Source organism: Miniopterus schreibersii (genome assembly GCF_964146895.1).
Source record: "Miniopterus schreibersii genome assembly, chromosome: 15".
Lineage (NCBI taxonomy): Eukaryota > Metazoa > Chordata > Mammalia > Chiroptera > Miniopteridae > Miniopterus > Miniopterus schreibersii.
The window spans coordinates 2,356,498-2,373,931 of record NC_138115.1 but is presented as its reverse complement, the minus strand read 5'-3'; the positions used below and the strand labels follow the sequence as shown (position 1 = coordinate 2,373,931).

The 17,434-nt window shown below is 43.1% G+C and overlaps 1 protein-coding gene across 7 annotated transcripts in view; it reads right to left on the bottom strand.

The window, feature by feature from the left end:
- FOXP1 (forkhead box P1) overlaps positions 1-17,434 on the bottom strand; it is a 540,979-nt gene that overhangs the window by 280,897 nt on the left and 242,648 nt on the right. For 5 of the 7 annotated variants that reach the window (XM_081159208.1, XM_081159205.1, XM_081159215.1 and 2 more), the window contains one exon: positions 13,129-13,189. The exons of the other annotated variants lie outside the window; for them this stretch is intronic. The gene's annotated coding sequence lies outside the window, so the exon portion shown is untranslated. The remainder of the gene's footprint in view (positions 1-13,128; positions 13,190-17,434) is intronic. 7 annotated transcript variants of the gene reach the window in all.

Sequence of the window (17,434 nt, the reverse complement as noted above, 5' to 3'; positions counted from 1 at the left end):
GGTGGGAGGGCGCGTGGCCACAGGATGAGAAGAGGATGGTGTCGCCCCCCAGGGAGAATTGTGAAGTCCGAGAAACAGTTTAATGCAAATAAAATTGTCCACCCATGCTCTTCTCAGGCTGGAATGCCTTCAGCCTGCCCTTCTGGCCCGTCTGCATGACAGAGTCTGCTCCTCACAGAAGGCTTGACTCTGCCATTTCTCTGAGGAATCTCCTGCTAAGATTCCCAGGTAGAGACGAGCCCTCTCTAGAATTCCTCTAAGTCTAATAATTCACATCAAAAATTATTTCCATATTAACTTCCTACCTTCTCTAGCACACTGTGACCTCCCCGAGATCTGCAGAAATATTTTAATCATCTATAGGCCTGGGTTCTCAGGCCTATAGAATCCAGAATATAGTAGGAGCTTGGGGCTTATCAATTTTAACTGAATTATAAACAGAAATAGGAGATAGAGATGAGTGAAAGCTGTCAAGGTCCTCCAAGAAGCATGTGGCCAAGGCAAGCCTAAAAGCAAATGCTTGAGGGTCTGGACTCCTGGAGTTGAGAACTGGCAAGGATGGAGCTGCTGGGGCTGCTCGCCACCAGGAAGGGTGCCCGTGAGAAATGGGGCAACACAGAAGCAAGCAGAGGGAAAAGTGTAAGGATGGGCTTTAGGGCTTAGGTCATGTCCAGCCAGGCCTGACTATTTAGTCTCTTTATGTGTAAGCCAGTATGGGCTGCAACTAAACCATGTTCTAGAAGATACAGAGACAATGGAAGTCTATCAATAAATGTGCATTGCTCAGGAGAGTGCATTGGTCACAGAGTTGGTGGCCTGAAGTGAGAATGTGGTGGATCTGGGCTGAATCAATTGGTTCTTGTCACTGAGTTTTGAAATTAGTCAGCAATCCCACCTGAGTTCACATTTACTAAAAGTAAGGATTTAAAAGAGAGATCATCAAAATTCAGTATCTGATCTTTTTTTTAGCAGGCTTGCTGCCCTGGCAGCATTGACTGCTTCCCCTGTGGCGCCCAGAACAACTGTCTAACTGCTGCCGTCCTCACCTGTAACCCAGCAGCACACGGGACATGAGAAAAATTAATTCCATCCCCCAACCGCCAGCTTCCCTTCCCAAAGGGACCACTGTAAGCAGTGTCAGGTCTCTTTTCCAAAACCTCCTATACACACAATTACGTGTTTTGTACGTGTACTTGCTTTTCCCCCTGCCACCACTTGGTCACTTAGTGTGTATCAGAGGTACGTACATAATAGCACATAGAGGGTCCCTTTCTTTCTCAACAGCTGCACAGCAGTGTCCTTCACCCCACCCCAGGAATGGACTGTCATTTAATCACTCCCCCCTCACAGACATTTAGGGAATTTCATTGCTTTTGCTCCCACAAACAATGCTGCAAGTTTTATCCCTGTACACAGACTTTTTATTAGCCAGTGAGTATAGATTCCTGGCCACAACAACTGATTTTGCTACTGCATTTGTGAACTGAGTCAACAGTCTTACGGCTGGAAAAATAAATCCCGATTACCTTTCACATGCTCTCTACCTGGGCCTCATTTTCATTTAATCCTTATACCTGAGATCTGTTGTTGTGTTATTTTATTTTATTTATGTTACTGATTCTACAAAGAGAGGAAGGAAAAAAAAGAAATATGGGTCAGTTGCTCCCCACACATGCCCTGACCAGGGATCAAACCGGAAACCTAGGTATGTGTCGTGACTGGTAACCGAACCCGCAACCTTTTGGTCTTTTGGTGTATGGGACAATGCTCTGGCCAACTGAGCCACCTGCCAGGGCTCCCTGGGCTTCTTTTTTACTGACATCTCTCTGGTGGGATCAGGTGATCGGATGCCCTCGAGGGACACTGTAAACAAAACAGAGGCACAATGCTGGGATATCAGCGGATATCCACTGCAGCAGAACCCAAACCACCAGGTAAAATATTCCCACCACCACCCTTTTTAAAATTAGTACATTTATAGACCTTTGAGGAAATCATTTGGGTCTACACCTGATGGAACACATGCGTCTGCCGGGTAGTCTCAACACAAAAAACAGAAGCACACATATCACTGTCCCTTCCAGTGCCCCAGCCCTTGACCGAACACAGGTCACAGAGCGGTGCTCGCAGGTGTGCGTCAGTGGGAGAGGACAGAGGGACAGCTCGGTTCTCGCGGGCACGGGGCACTGGGCTGGTGAGCCGCAGACCGCGGTCCCCGCCAGCAGGGGCGCTGGGCTCGCACACACCCTGCTCCCCGCCCCGCCGGGAGGAAGGCGGCTGAGACGCTGCAGAAGCTTCCGGAGGAGGGAAGGAGGAAGTGAGGGGAAGAGGGAGAGGGCCAGCGGCATTTTCTGAGATTCAGGTTTTCAGAGGACGCTGCTCATAACTGCATTTTGAGCACCTGTAAACGGTGGGACTCCCCTCCATACAGCTGGAAGGAGAGAGCTGGGACTGAAACCCGGGAAAGGACCACGTACTCCAAGAAACACGCTTCGGTTTTCATCACGTACTTTTTTATTAGTCAACTTTTTAATAGTCAAATTTTAATATTTTCACTTGTTTTTGGTACTATACCTTAAAAGGAAGGAAAGGGTGCAGGAGAAGAGACTGGGATTCCCCATACAGAGGGTGACAACTACGCCTGGGACAGGTCATTTCCCTTTTCCGGATCTCGGTGTCTGTCACCTTCAGTAAGTTACAGGGAAGAGAGCAGGGAAGTCCCGTTCCTTAGCTAGTCCCCTCACAAGCCGCAGACCTAAGGCTGCATCGCTGAGTGGCCATCTGGGGATGTTAGAACTAGGTGGTGTAAGGGCCACAAGGGACAGTGGGACACAGCTCGGTTTTAAACACACAGCAAACCTCATAGGAACTCAATAAATGGGCAGACAAGAGAAAAACTTTTATACTCTAAAAGCTTTAAGTACATTTTAATTTTCCAGGGCAAACCGAATGAAACCCAATCAAAGCAAAATTGGAGCTGCAGATGCAATCAAATTAAACGAACGGGTTGCTCTGGGACCAGAGGAGGACAGGTTTGGGATAATTGGGAAGGAAAGGATGACCGGCTGTTCCCGAAAGGACACAAAGCTCCCAGCTCACATGCTGAACCTCAAGTCGGAGAAGTGGGAAAACATCGAGAAACAATTCATATCAGAAAAGAAAAATGCCTGGCAACCTAAAGTCTAGAAATTTTGCAATCAGTTAATGCAAACTGTACCTCACATTATTGTGGAAAACATGCAGCTCGACGCCAGGGTTGATTTTAGGAGCCTCGGATTAGTTTTAATATTACTTCAAAGTTGAGGGGGGTTGGGTGGCAATCTAAAATCACAACATCATTTATAAAACTAATTCAAGAGACTGAGCTATCCGGAGGTGCCCAACGAGATAGACTGGCCGTCTGTGGAACTAGAAGGAGTTTAAAGACCCACTATTGCAGGAATAGGTAACAGCAACAGAGTCACCAAGGTATATTAAAAATAAGATTTATATATAATATGTAATAACTGGGGGAGATACTTAGGATATTTTGATGTTAGAGCAGGAAACAAAACAGTGTATACAGTACAAGTCTACATATACAAAATACTGGCAAGATACAGATAAAATGTCGAACTGTTGAGGTGAGGCCACCAGTGAAATTACTCTTCGGACATTTTCTTTCATACTTTCATGCTTCCCTAATTTCTTCTAATAACATTTTATAATAAAAACTATTTAAAAACACATGCATGTGTTTTTTCACAAAGAGGAAATGTTCTTCCTTCCCCCAATACCTCCTTAATGGTGTTTATTATCCAAGTTGAGACAAAGCACGTTTCTGGTTATTTTACTTACAGTTTCCTAGATGCTTGAAGATTTGGGACCAGCCTTAGAAATCTCAAAAATATTCATCTGCGTTTGAGGGTTTTTGAATAAGCTAGAGTCTTTGATGCGTTTAGTTGATCTGAAAGGTGGATGAACCCATCAAAGACTACCTATATTAGTATAAGGTAAAGGTGACAGACTGGCATCTGGCTTAGGCACACACTAGTCCTTTACTAATCTAGAGACTATGTTAACCACACCAAGCTGTGATGTACTTAGATGATTAAAAATAACATATTTCAAGTTAGAGACGCAAGTATACCCCCCTTTTCCTCTGTCTTTGATTTAGACTTAGTATCTAAACCATCGGATTAGAGATTGACTCAAAAGGGGCAAAATGCACAGGATTCCTTTATGGAGATGTGAGTTTTTCTCTGACCCCTTTCCACAGGCTCTATTGTGACCCCCGACCATGTGGGGCTACAAGGGGTGGAGGCACATGTGGTGACCTAAACAAAAAAGAGTGCTGAACAGGCACAATTCCTGGAAACACCACTCAAAATGCCGAATTTCCATAAGCAGTCTGGTGGTGGTACAAACCCCAGTGTATGTTAGAACAGTGAGATTCAAACGTTTTTACTCTTGTTGCAGTTAACTGGCCTCCACGCCGACAAGCCCAACAGTCAGCTCTGCCATCACCGCTCGTGGCCCCCGGCCGAGCTTCGTGCAGCTGACCGCTCCCCCCCAGGAGCAGCGTCCTGAGCCACACCGCAGCCGAGCTGTCCTTCCACCCTTGGCCCTTCCGCCTCGGGATCCTGTGAGCAAACCTCGTAATGGTGTTGGCTTCAGACCCACATCTGGGAGCCCTTCTCTTCTTTATCTGCACCATGGCTTCCTGAGTGAGCTCGTCCACTCCCCGGCCTTTACATATCACTCACGAGCTTATACATTTATAAACCCGCAATGTGCAGCCCTCCGAGGGCAATTCTAGGGCCACACATCCAAGTGCACAGCTGATATCTCAACCTGGATGAAAATTCAACAGCTGAAACCTCACACGTCTCCAGCTGTACTCCTGGTCTCCCCCGCTTCTCTCAGCCACTCCTGACAAAGGGACTTAGCTCACCCAAACTTCAGTCACGCTCCTAGACCCGTCTGTGCACTTCCTTGTAAAGGCCGATTTTAGCAAGAATCCTACCAACTCAGTTCAACCAGAACCCCACCCCCATATCTGGTCACCCTCCACTGGATCAGGTTCCGCGTCCCCTGCCATCCCCCAGGGGATTGATGTCTACTTGCCCTGGACTGTGTTAATCAAGAATCCTGTTAGATCTATTTGACCAGGACCCTCCCCTCACCCCTGATCATTTCCTCTTAATAATTTTCCATCCACTGACTCCATCCTGCTCCCATGCTATATTCAGAGTTGAGCTCAACCTGTCTCTTGCATAGAAAATCTCACTGCAGTGTTCCCTGCACCTGCTGTGACGGTCCAGAGTAAAGCCAGCTTTACCATCTTTGACAAGTGAAAGCGGACTTTTTAATCTCCTCACACCTGGGCCCTCACAGGCTTCCCTATTTCAGTAAATGGTAGATCCACCCTTCCAGCAACTGCTTGGATGGAAAACCTGTGTTCTATCTGACTCTTCTCTTTCTACCCACAAGCAAAATATCAGGACAAAAATCCTGGGAGCCATCCTTGATGCAATTCTTCTAAACTCCACATCTATTCCACCAAGAAATCCTTTGGCTCTACCTTCAAATATATTCCAAATTTAACCACTTCTTGCCACCTCCACCACCATCCTGATCCTGGGCATCATCCTATCTCCCTGGATTATTCCAGGGGTCTCCTAACGGGTCTTCCTGCCTACTGTCTCACCCACCCAGAGTTTATTTGCAAGACAGCTTCCAGAGTGACCCATTTATAGCATGAGTCAGATCTTGTCCCACTTCAAAGCCCATCGATGTCTCCACATTTCACTAAAAGGCAAAGAGGCCAATCGGCCTTAATGCTTGACTCAGTTGCTCTGCTACTTCTTGACCTTATCTCCTGCTACTCTGCCACTGGATGACTTTACTTTGGCCACACTGGCCAACTTGCTCTCCTTACAACAGGCTGAATCTTTATCAAATAAACGCCTATGTGTCATTGTGTGTTGCAGTTGCAACCCCTTCCCTCTGGCAGCTGAACCTTATTACCCGCCTCTATTTTCTCCACAGCACCTATCACCTCATATTTATTTATTCTGTTTTTCTACCAGTCCCCTCCTCATAGAGCCTGAGCAGAGGGCTTGTAGCTGTCATTCACTGCTCTATTCTAATAGAATACAATGCTTGCCACATATGTAATTTCAACCACACTGAAAAAAGTAAACAGAAACAGTTGAAATTAATTTCAATTTATTTTACTTAACCCAATGTATCAAAAATATAATAATTTCAATGTATAATCAATAAAAAATAATTACTCAAATATCTCACATTCTTTTTTCCATAGAAAGTCTCTGAAACACTGTGGATTTCACATTGACAGCACACAGAAGTTTTGGCTGCATGTCAAGTGTTCCCAGCCACGTGTGCCTAGTGGTTTCCATGGTGGCAGTACAGGTCTCTTCTACTCTATTGGGTGTTTATTCAATTGTTTAAAAAATTGGGGGCGCGACCCACTAACCTGAGTTCCTAACCCACAAATGGGTCCCCATGCCCACTTTGAAAATCACTGTTCTAAGTAAACTTTAAGTATGTAGTCTGTAATGAATGGATTTTAGGACACTTCCTCTGGCCTCCAGGGGAGTGCTCAGGACCCTTTAAAGGGAAACAGGCTTCCCAAGAAAAGAGGCCTGAAGGGCAGGGCAAGGAATTCAACATCCGTGACAACCCACTGACTGAGGTCTTCACAGTGCAGCCAATGATGCAAGACTTCTTTTAATTAAAAGGTACTTTTAAATAACTCACTACACTGTCTGATAATTAACAAAACACCTAATTACCTATAATTATATACTACATACATAAAAAATTCAAGGGAAAATCTGCACAATTTTCACACTTCAAAAATAGTGCATTTGAACTGAGCAGAAAAGATGTCAAGTTTTACATTTTCCTTTCCCCACCCAATGCAGAGGCCATGGAGGTACAATAGTTTAGATCAAGGAAAGAGAGGTACAAACAATTAATCTTCATTTTCCATTTTTACAAAATCCCAATCACCAACAGTCTGAAAAATACACCATGAACTTCAAGTCCAAACTTAGCCCTGGGTTGAAAGTGTCAACTTTTAAAATGGCCTCAAAATAAGGATTCTACCATCAATATGTCATTTGCTCTTTTAAGGTTCTGGATGCTACTAGATACAAGGGGATATGAAGTTGAGGCTACACAAATGTGCTGCCCTAAACAAGGGGTTGTTGTTGCACAGTTAGGCCTCAAGTTTCTTCCCAAGGTTTGTGAATTACCAAAAAAGGTCAATAATTCCTGCATCTCTGTCACGCTGTTCAATTGTCATCCAAAACTGAGAATTTCTTGATAAGATGCTCAAGGTGAATCTTACGCAGTTGGGATATTTGTGCCCTTAGCAGGTGTAAGTGCAAAAACATCATTTTGAAAAAATGAATAAAACCATTTGTTACTAGGTTTTATATTTTTGATTGTTCAACTGTGCAAAATATGGCTACTTGATAATTGCTGCAAATATTGTCTTTACTACTAAGCATGTCTTCATGTACATTTCAGCAAGTGACTTCTGCTTGAAAAAAAACCTCTATTGAGCATATTTCTCTGAAAATCAATATTTAAATTTTTTTCTTCTTTGAAACTAACATTCAGGAGAGACAGCTCTTGTTTACAGAGTAACTTAGTTTAGCATTATGGTTAACAATGTTTAAAAACAGCTAACTTAAAATGCAAACATTTAAATTCTAAACTTTAACTATTGAGAGGCCAAGTCAGTTCTATGGGAATATAAACAACATGAAAACAGTAATTTCCCCCAATGCCATCCTTGTGCGAGTGTTTCAGGCCACCATTTTGTTAGATTTGGACTAAGAACTCATACAACTCTGAGGTTGTAAGATGCTTAAAAACTGAAAGGCTTTGGAGGAACCTTGAAAACATTATGCTAAGTGAAAAAGTGAGTCACAAAAGACCACAGAATGCACGATTCATTTATGCAAAACATGCAGAATAGGTAAATCTATACAGAATGAAAGTAGATTCATTGTTGCCAGGGGCTGGGTTGGGGGAGTGACTACTAATGGGTATGGGTCTCTTTCTGGGGTGATAAAATGTTTTAAAGCTAGATTGTGATGATGGTTGAAAACTGTGAATGTACTAAGAAACACTGAAGAGTACACTTTAAATGGGTAAGTTGTATTGTGTGTGAATTATATCTCAATAAAGCTCTTACCAAAAAATTGGCATGCCTGATAACATTCACAACAGCATTGGCATGAAAGGTACAAGAAAATCAAATTAATCCAACATAGCTTCCATTTAATGCTATAATACATAAAGCCCTAACCCCTGACCTCTGAGATACAGAGCAACCAATATCTGCCCTTTCTAACACTTGTCATATTGTCTGTCTTCCCCTCTACAATGTAAGCCCTATGAGGACTGAGGACAGAGACGGTGTCCTTCCTACAGTGCTATGATCCCAGCACTAGGTGCACATCTTCACATATAAATATCTGCAGTAGGAACTAATATATGTACATATGTAGTATGTACATCTGAGTAAATGAATGAAAGAAATTATTGAACTGGGGCAACTCAACCAATCAAGTTGATTTGTACTAACTGTCCCCTTAAATCTGTTCTCCAATTCTCCCACACTTGTGGCCACCCAGGTAGAGACATTTTCATAGCAGCCATTGCAGCTTCTTGTGACCATATGACCATACTTCTACCAATTAAATGTCAATGGAGCCCAGCCGGGCGTGGCTCAGCGGTTGAGCGTTGACCTGGGATCCAGGCGATCGGGGTTCGATTCCCGGTCAGGGCACATGCCCGGGTTGCGGGCTCGATCAATGACTCTCTCGTCATTGATGTTTCTATCTCTCTCTCTCCCTCTCCTTTCCTCTCTCTGAAATCAGAGAGATGTATTTTTTTAAAATGTCAATGGATAGAGAGTGCAATTTTTTTTTTTTAATATATCTTTATTGATTTCAGAGAGAGGAAAGGAGAGGGAGAGAGAGAGATAGAAACATCAATGACGAGAGAGTCATTGATCGAGCCCGCAACCCGGGCATGTGCCCTGACCGGGAATCGAACCCCGATCGCCTGGATCCCAGGTCAACGCTCAACCGCTGAGCCACGCCCGGCCGGGCAGAGAGTGCAATTTTTAACTCAGGTGCTTCAAAACCATTGCTCCCTCGGACTTCACTGTGTCTCAGCCACGCAGACGAGGGCAAGCCCGAGGGAGAGCACAGGAGGGGCCGGCCAGTCGCGCTGCACTGGCCAGGCTAGTACATGAGAGAGAAGGCGCTGTGCTGTGTGTAAGTCACTGTGTGTTTAGGTCTCTGTGCTACAGCAGCCCAGTCTTTATCCTGACTGTTACAACCCGGGCACGGGGGGGGTTGTATGGGGGGGGGGGGTGCGTGCATGTGCGTGTGTGCGTGTGTGCGCGTGTGCGCGTGCACGCGCGTGGCTGTGGAGGGACCAGGTTCAATGCTTAACTAAGCTGACTGACTGGAGATTTCTGCCAGTGAAGACACTCTCTTCCAGTGTCTTCATAACAACTTCATGAATTAACAGTCACATAATTCAAACGCTGAATGTTACAAAGAGGTCATTCTGAATGGATTTAACTCAGAATATTTTCATTATGTAAATATTTACATCACATACATATACACTTTCCAAAGAACCAATGAATATATTTTAAATGGCTGAATAGCCAATTTTAGCTTTTTTGTAACCAAGAAATAATTTGCAATATGTAAGACACAGTGAGTAGTGTCTATAAGAATGAATTATAACTCCTTGATCTAATAAAAAAATAGCTCAAATTGGGGGTGAGAGAAAAACTGCAATGATTACACATTCTTTTAGATTATTTTACTTTCTCTCAAATAAGTCGACTATTTTAAAAAAATGAATAAACAGATAAAATGTCACGTTTGAACATGTCTGATGTTTTAAAATAACCATTTAATTGTAATCTATATGATTTTGACTAATATCATCAACTCCCAATGCCATTCAGAACTGAATACAAGATGATGAATTTTACAAATTGGATCGAACTGGAAACAAAAAATGCATGTGGATGAATTGCCAATGGTGGGGGGAGACAGAGAAACTGATGCACGAACCATTATTAAATCACCAAACCAAGGCAGCCACACTACAATGACATCAATATAATTATGACCAGAGCAAGTTTTCGTTTTACCTTCTGTCTTGACATTCAAATGACCTTGGGTGAGCTACTAATCACCTATGGGGCCACTTTCCCAGTTTGTAAAGTGGGGATTATAATAATTGCCAGCTACCTCTTAGGAATGCTGGCAACCAGACCCATTTTATAAAATGCTCAGATCTACTTGGAAAAAAATTGTTAATACCACTACCAAGTATGATGACTGTTATTTATGATTCTTCAGACCTTTGTAACTAAATTTGAAAAACGGCTTCATCTGGTTTTCTGAATTTGCCTGACCACTTTTATGCACACAACCAGTTGTCCCCATAATGCCAATGCAGGCAGATTTATTTGCATCTATGCTGACAGTTAATGATTCCCAGATTTCAAATTTGGGCCTGGCATTTACTGAGAAGCTCCTGGCATCTGATTTCTGCATCCTTCCTGTAGTGTGGAGGGCAGTGCTGGCTTCCTAACCACCACCGGCAGCACGACCTTAGTTTTCTTTAAGGTTATTCACTGGGAAGAAACACTAACCCTTCTATCCCCTTGCTATATCTTCTTCTAGATTTTATATTTTTAACAAACCTTTTTTTCCTTTACATATAAGAAATCAAGAAAATAAGGATTAGTTTTAAAGGATCATTGAGCTTGCTAAAAGGTAAAAAATTTCATGTCATTTATTATTTATTTGAGTCCAAACACCTTATTTCTAAAAAAAAATAAAAATTAAATGAGTCAAAACACAGATGGAACTGATATTGTAGAAGGGAAAAAAAGTAAAATAATGAAATGTTAACTGGGGGTAGAAAAAAATCAAGTTTATTTTAAAATATATCAACAACAAAAAGTTGAACCTGAAAAAACTACCGAGATTGAGCACAAACTCACTCTGAGCTTCTAGCGGTCAAGTGGAAATAAAAATTATGTGAATTTGTTATTCGGCTCACTTTGTGTCATAAGAGGAGGCATCAGAAGAACAAATTTTTTCTTTCTGTGTTCCTGAAGTTTAAAAAGGGGCTCCTTATTTTCAGGATATTTTATACTACAGTGCGTTCTTCACAGTAATTATAAAGAAAGCATTTTTAGGTAATACAACACTAGATGTCAATTGTAACTGAAATATAAATTTTTTTTTAAAAGAAAGCATTTTTTTCTCTCTTAGTCAACATTAATGACAAATTTTAGAAACTTTTTTTTAAACTAAACTTGCCCTTGACTCGTGATATTTTTAACTTTAAACAATATTATAGAATTGGGAAAAATCACATTGCACAAATTCAATCGCGTCCATTTTCTGGTCACAGGTGTAAGTGTGGACATTATAAAGACATCAAGTCAGAAGAAAATCAATCATGCTCACAGGTGATTCCAAAGGAAACAACGAAACCCCCTGATGAAGCCCTATTGAAGCTGTAGGGACAACACGGCTCTCTCTGTTCAACCACATTTAATCATAACCACAGCTTCCCTAGAACCTTTGCTAAGAGCGCGAGATGAGCTACCCCAGCTGGGCTTTGCAGGAGAAGACCTTGGCTGAGGTCTCGCAGGCTCACAGAGACCAGGAGACACAACCTAGAGCGGAGCTGAGGGGCTGTGACAGAGACAGCGTGGCCCACAAAACAGAAAACATTTACCTGCGTGGCCCTTACGGACCAAGTCTGCAGATCCCAAGAACAGATTCAACTTTCATTTTTAAGATTAGAAAACTGAGTCTCAGCAAAGGGAAAAAGTCACGCTATGACTTGATAACCCAAACTGCTGGCTGGGCCATCGAAGAAAGACTGTCCTCCCTGCAGGACAACCCGTGCTTCCCACGAAAGTTTAATTCAAACTACAAAGACGGTGAGATGAGGCAAGTTGGACTTTTGGGCCCAAATCAAATGTGCCGAAATGCAAGTTTAAAAAGCAAATCATCACCTTTATGATGCATTCTAGAACCCAAAACCCTGGGTGAGATTTAGAACAAACTGGTGTAAGAATCTTCGCATTATGAAAGTTCCACAGTAAACCTGCTGAGCTAAAGCGTAAGGAGCCTGTATCTCACAGGCTCACAAACTGTGATGTAGTAAGAGCTGAGCAAGGGCTTGGCGCAGCCAGGCCCACTAGGGACCTGTTTGAAAACAGACACAAACCTACTACATCAAATGGAACTATTATTGGCCATATTCAAAAATAAAATGAGGACATTACTTGAGAAACATAAGATGTTAAAATGACCTGCAACATTGACTTGTATAAGATGAGGTGCGTACTTTAGGAATCAAGAAAATAGGTAGCAACCACAATCATTTTAAGCAGAGTGCTTTTTTGTTTCCCCTCCCAAATGTGAATTTGAGAAAATTCATTTAGTTTTAATTCATCAAGCAACATTAGTCCCTCAGAAAACTTCTAATTTTAAAATCAAGTACTCATTTGATTCTCAAGCAAGGTCAAGGGAACAAGGCAGTCTCGTGCTGACATCACAGGATGTGCCCCACACTGTTCAGCAGTTACATCAATGTGGCATGTTGCTATGGTGCCTGACGATTAATTTCGGAAAGAAGGTGATTATGAAGCTGCCAGATGAACATCAATCTGATGACACCACTTCAGCTCAGAACACTGACATGCGTTACTCTTGTTAGCAGCAAGTTCATTTTATGAAATCACCCTTTTGTGATGCGAGTATGACTCTCTAACTTTAAACCTACCAATTCAACACCCCCCACACACCAAAAAAGTTCAGCTTCAACAGAGGGGAAGAGTTTGATATTTGGGAGAAACTGTGACTCTGTGGACCATTTCTTACGGGCAACCTTTTCTTTAAAGATCTCCCAAAATATGCTACATACACACAAATAAATACAAATCTACTTGATGAATATGTAGATCAGAAGAGAACTGAATTAAGATGCCTAAAACATGACAGATACCACCCTACATATTATCCCACTAATCATATTTGCATTTACCTTTTTTGGCTTCTGTAAAGCAATCTTCAGTTACAGTCACCTCAAAAGGTCACTTCTTACCCTGAAAACAAAAGAGAACATCAAAATCTGAATGTCAAGAGAAAGTAGCAACCACCTCTCTTGCCTGGGAGAGATTCAAGAACAACAACAAGAGGACTCAATTATGTTTAATGGCAAGTGGCTTTCAGAGTTAATAAAAACAAGTCCCAAGACCTCCACTTATCTGGACCACACGCCTCTGAGCTCTTCAAGACAACAAAACAGCTCCGATGGAAAAAGCAGAGGTGAAACATTTCAAATTTTGCGTATGAACTACCTCTCGTCTTGCTATCAATTTATTTTCACGTGGAATAATGCATGACTCATAGCCTTTGTTTGTGGAAACCAGGCTGCATGTGAACAGGTCTGTTGGTTAATGTCCACAGCCTCTCCAGCTCGTTAGCGAGCCCCGGGCCTCCCCCGGGCAGAGCGAGCCCTGGCCGACGGGCGCGGTCACGCCGGGCCTTCCAGCCGAGCAAGAGCTCCGCAGCCGGCGGCCTGGGGACGGACCGCGCTTCAGCGGCTGATGAAAGTTCTTCTCAGAATGTTTTCCACTTATCTACCAGATTAAATTAAATAAAAATGGCTTGTGTCAGATGAAGTAAACAACTGAAATCAAGTTTCCTAAAACACAAAGGAAGGATGACCGCTTTCTCCCACATCCACCCCTGAATGTCACCCCCCTTCTGCAGAACAGCACGCAACCCTTTAGGACACCTCTCAGGCTGCCCCTTTCTGCCCACGGAGCTGGGATCAACATATGGCACAAGTGAAAAGAAAAACATTTGTTTATTAATTTAGATTAAGTTAGCAATGGGGTACAGGATCCATTCCAAATCAATTGACCAAATGCTCATCTAATTTTTTAAAATGGTGAAATTATATCATCATTCTACTGAAATGTTAATACCCTTTGTTCACTCTTCAGAAAAATATGTAATGAAGTGGCTTAAATTTTATGCAGAATGTATCCCTGCTTATCCTCTGCTGCGGCCCTTAATGTGGAAAGGCAAACATCACTGAGAAGAGTTAAATCTCATTTCACTGGGGCTAGAAATCTGAGAGTGGCACTTTGGTGTGTACTATCTTTGAGGAATTGATCCAAGGCCAATTTATGACATTTCCACAAGCAAGTGTGTGCAGATTCTTGCCATTAAGATTGGAAAGAAATGCAGCCTCTGAGTGAAATCATAATTTTCATGTTTACTCTAAGAGGAAATTGGAGGTTTTCACCATAAATGCTCACCATTTGGGTGGGGGAAAACCCTAGCTCCGGGACTTAAAATTACTATTTTGCAACCTGCCCAAAACCTTTTTGTTTTTACACAAAACAATTCAAACAGAAAATGACAGTCTGCACTTTCCTGCTGATGTGTGTCCCCAGGATAGGTTTCTCCAGTGGTGAGAACTCTGTCGGAGGGCAAATGGTAACAGGGACAGAGAGAGTGGCAGTCGGGTCCTCCAGGTAACGCAAGGTCTGCAGAGCAGCCCAATGTGCGCAAATCAGAAGAGCTGGTCAGGTAGGAGGCACAGTGTTGATCTCACAGTGCCCACCTCCACCCCTCGCCCAGTCTCAGATGGGAAGTAAGTGAACCCTGGCAAACTCTACTCAATTCAGGCAAGGCCTCCCTGCCTCCCTCCTTTTATCTGAAATGCCCTCTAGTGAGACCCCTGTGAACCAGTTTTCAAGCTTGTCTACTGGGTTGCATCCATTCTGTGTCTTTGGGGTCAGACCTATAATATCACACTGTGCAGTGCAGCTGAGATTGCTCTCACATAGGCCTGGCCAACAACTGGACCTTATTACCATTTAATTTTTTAAAACTGCTGAAAATGCCTACATTGAACAAAGTTATCTCTAGTGCTATGTTCAAACCTGCAGAACATTTTCAGGTAGGTACTGGCCCCGTTTCTCTACTTGCGACACAACCTGGCATTGGCAGGTAAGTGGACAAGTGAAATTTTTCCCTGCGGGGGAGGGGGGGTTAAAACAACAGTTTATACGTTTAATCTTCCAACTTATAATTACTAAAGCAATACAAAATTGGCTACATTTACTTTTTACTTATACATAAAAACTGGCAGTGGCATTCAAGCCATCTTTTCCATGATTTTGAAGTTCCATAAATTTTAACACACTCATATTTGACCACTCATTAATTTACTTCTGTTGATTTTAGCTTTTAGTATATATTAGCAAAATAATCTAAAAGATATATTTTGAGCTTTGCTGAGAAAAGATTAATAGTTCAACAGCTGTTTGGCATCATGCTAAATTAAGTGAAATGCGTCCATAGAACAGACAAGACGATTAAGGGCACAGTTCTGGGGCCTAGAAGAATCAGAAATCAGCAACCAGAAGAAAGTCTGCATTTCATTTTCTTCCAGAGTATAAAACTTTTCTTTCCAAAACTGTATTTGCTATTTTTTAAACAGCAAATCTATCAAATCTATCAACTATTTACCTGAATGCTTACTGGCAGCATGATTGCTAAAACTCAAATTAAATGATCATGTGAAGCTTTTAGGTTAAATATATATATATTTTAGGTTAAATATATATAATATTTTTCTTTCATATGTATATATATATGAAAGAAAAATATTCGCCTCCAGCCCACTTGTCTTTTTTTAAAAAAATGCAGCCAGCATATTAATTCTATTTTTTCCCTTTTCCTCTTTTACTTCAGTTACCTGTTGGTTTTAGGTTTTAAGAGTGAGCCATGGGTATGGTTCACAGAAACCACTTATTCTCCTCTGTTTTCTCTACACTTCAGATCCGGTGGACACCAGAATTGCTGTTTGCAACAGTGTTACTGACCCGAAGCTATGTGATGACCCAAGGACCTTGACCGAGACACCAGTGAGAGCAGAAGCCCTGGTAAGGAAAGGTGATGTGACTTCCACCTCCACCTTCCCAGTCCCTCCCCCACTGGAAACTGGGCTCTGCAGCCTCGGAGGTCAGCACAGTCTTCAGTGTCACATGTTCCATGGGTACACTGGCCCCTAATTTAATCTGTGTGACAAATTATACACAGCGCTAAGGGGCATGACCCACCTGGAACCAAGCTGCAGGTAAATGTGAAGGTGTGATGTCATCTCACACGATGACAAATGAACATATACTCTATTTTCCCATTAAAAGTATCTCCCCCCTTTCTTTGATGGCAGCTCAAGGCATGATTTGCATCAGGGTTTCTGCACTATATTTCATTTTACACAACTGTACAAAAGTGACTGAAGGATGGCCAACATGTCATCTCAACCGTCAGTCCAACCAATGCTGGCTGAGAACCTACTGTGTGCCCTGTCACCGGGGATGCGAGGATGGTCACAGCGAGCTCCTGGCCCAGGAGGACAGGGGCAGGCCGGTGGCTCCTGTCTGGCTGGGGGATTTAGTGGTTCCTTTTCCTGACGCCCAGAAGCATGGTTCAAACTTCCCATACTTCCAAATACTCCGATCCAACGTCAGACCCTTCGTTAGAGAAAGCAGGAGATCTGAATGGGCCAACTTCCAAGAGGCTGCAGTCTCTTCGGTGAATCTTAACGCGTGGGCTTTTATGTCTTGCTTATCAAAGATTTCTCGGAAAAACAGAAGTGTATCCACACACACTGGACTAGCTGAAAAGTTATACTACAGGGGTCACTTCATTTTCTGTACTCAAGACAAGAAAATCCTCTCAGAAATCAATCCCAAAGTGTTTTTTCTCTGCTTCTAATAACTTGGAAATTGGCTACATTTTGAGTCAGGTTTACAAACATAAAAAGGAAAAAGAAAGAAAAAAGCAAAGGAAGAGAAACGGGGAACAAAGGAGGGAGCGGGAGGAGGGAGGGGGACGGGAGCGGAGACGCGGCGGGGGACCGTGCAGGTCTGGCCCCCGCCCTCAGCCCGGCCTCGCCGCCGCCGGTTCCCAGGCAGGACCCTGGGATTTCTCACTATCAGGGAGCCTGGCGCTCTGGACCCACCGTCCCCCACCGTCCCCCCCGACCGCTGCGAGAACGTCTGCCCGCCTTTCGCCTCACCCGCGGGGATGGGCCCTCGCAAATCATAGGACCTAGCTTTGGGGTCCACCTAGTAAGAAAACCTAAAACCCTGTAGGTGAGCCACGTGGCACAGGCCGCCCCGAGGAGGCTCGCAGCCATCTCCCAAGCTGGCAGCCCCCCAGCACGTCCACACGGCCCACACGCCATTCAGAAAAAACCACTCTCTTTCCGCACAGAATGCAAAACCCTGGGCATGGCCATGTGAAAATATTTTATAGTATCC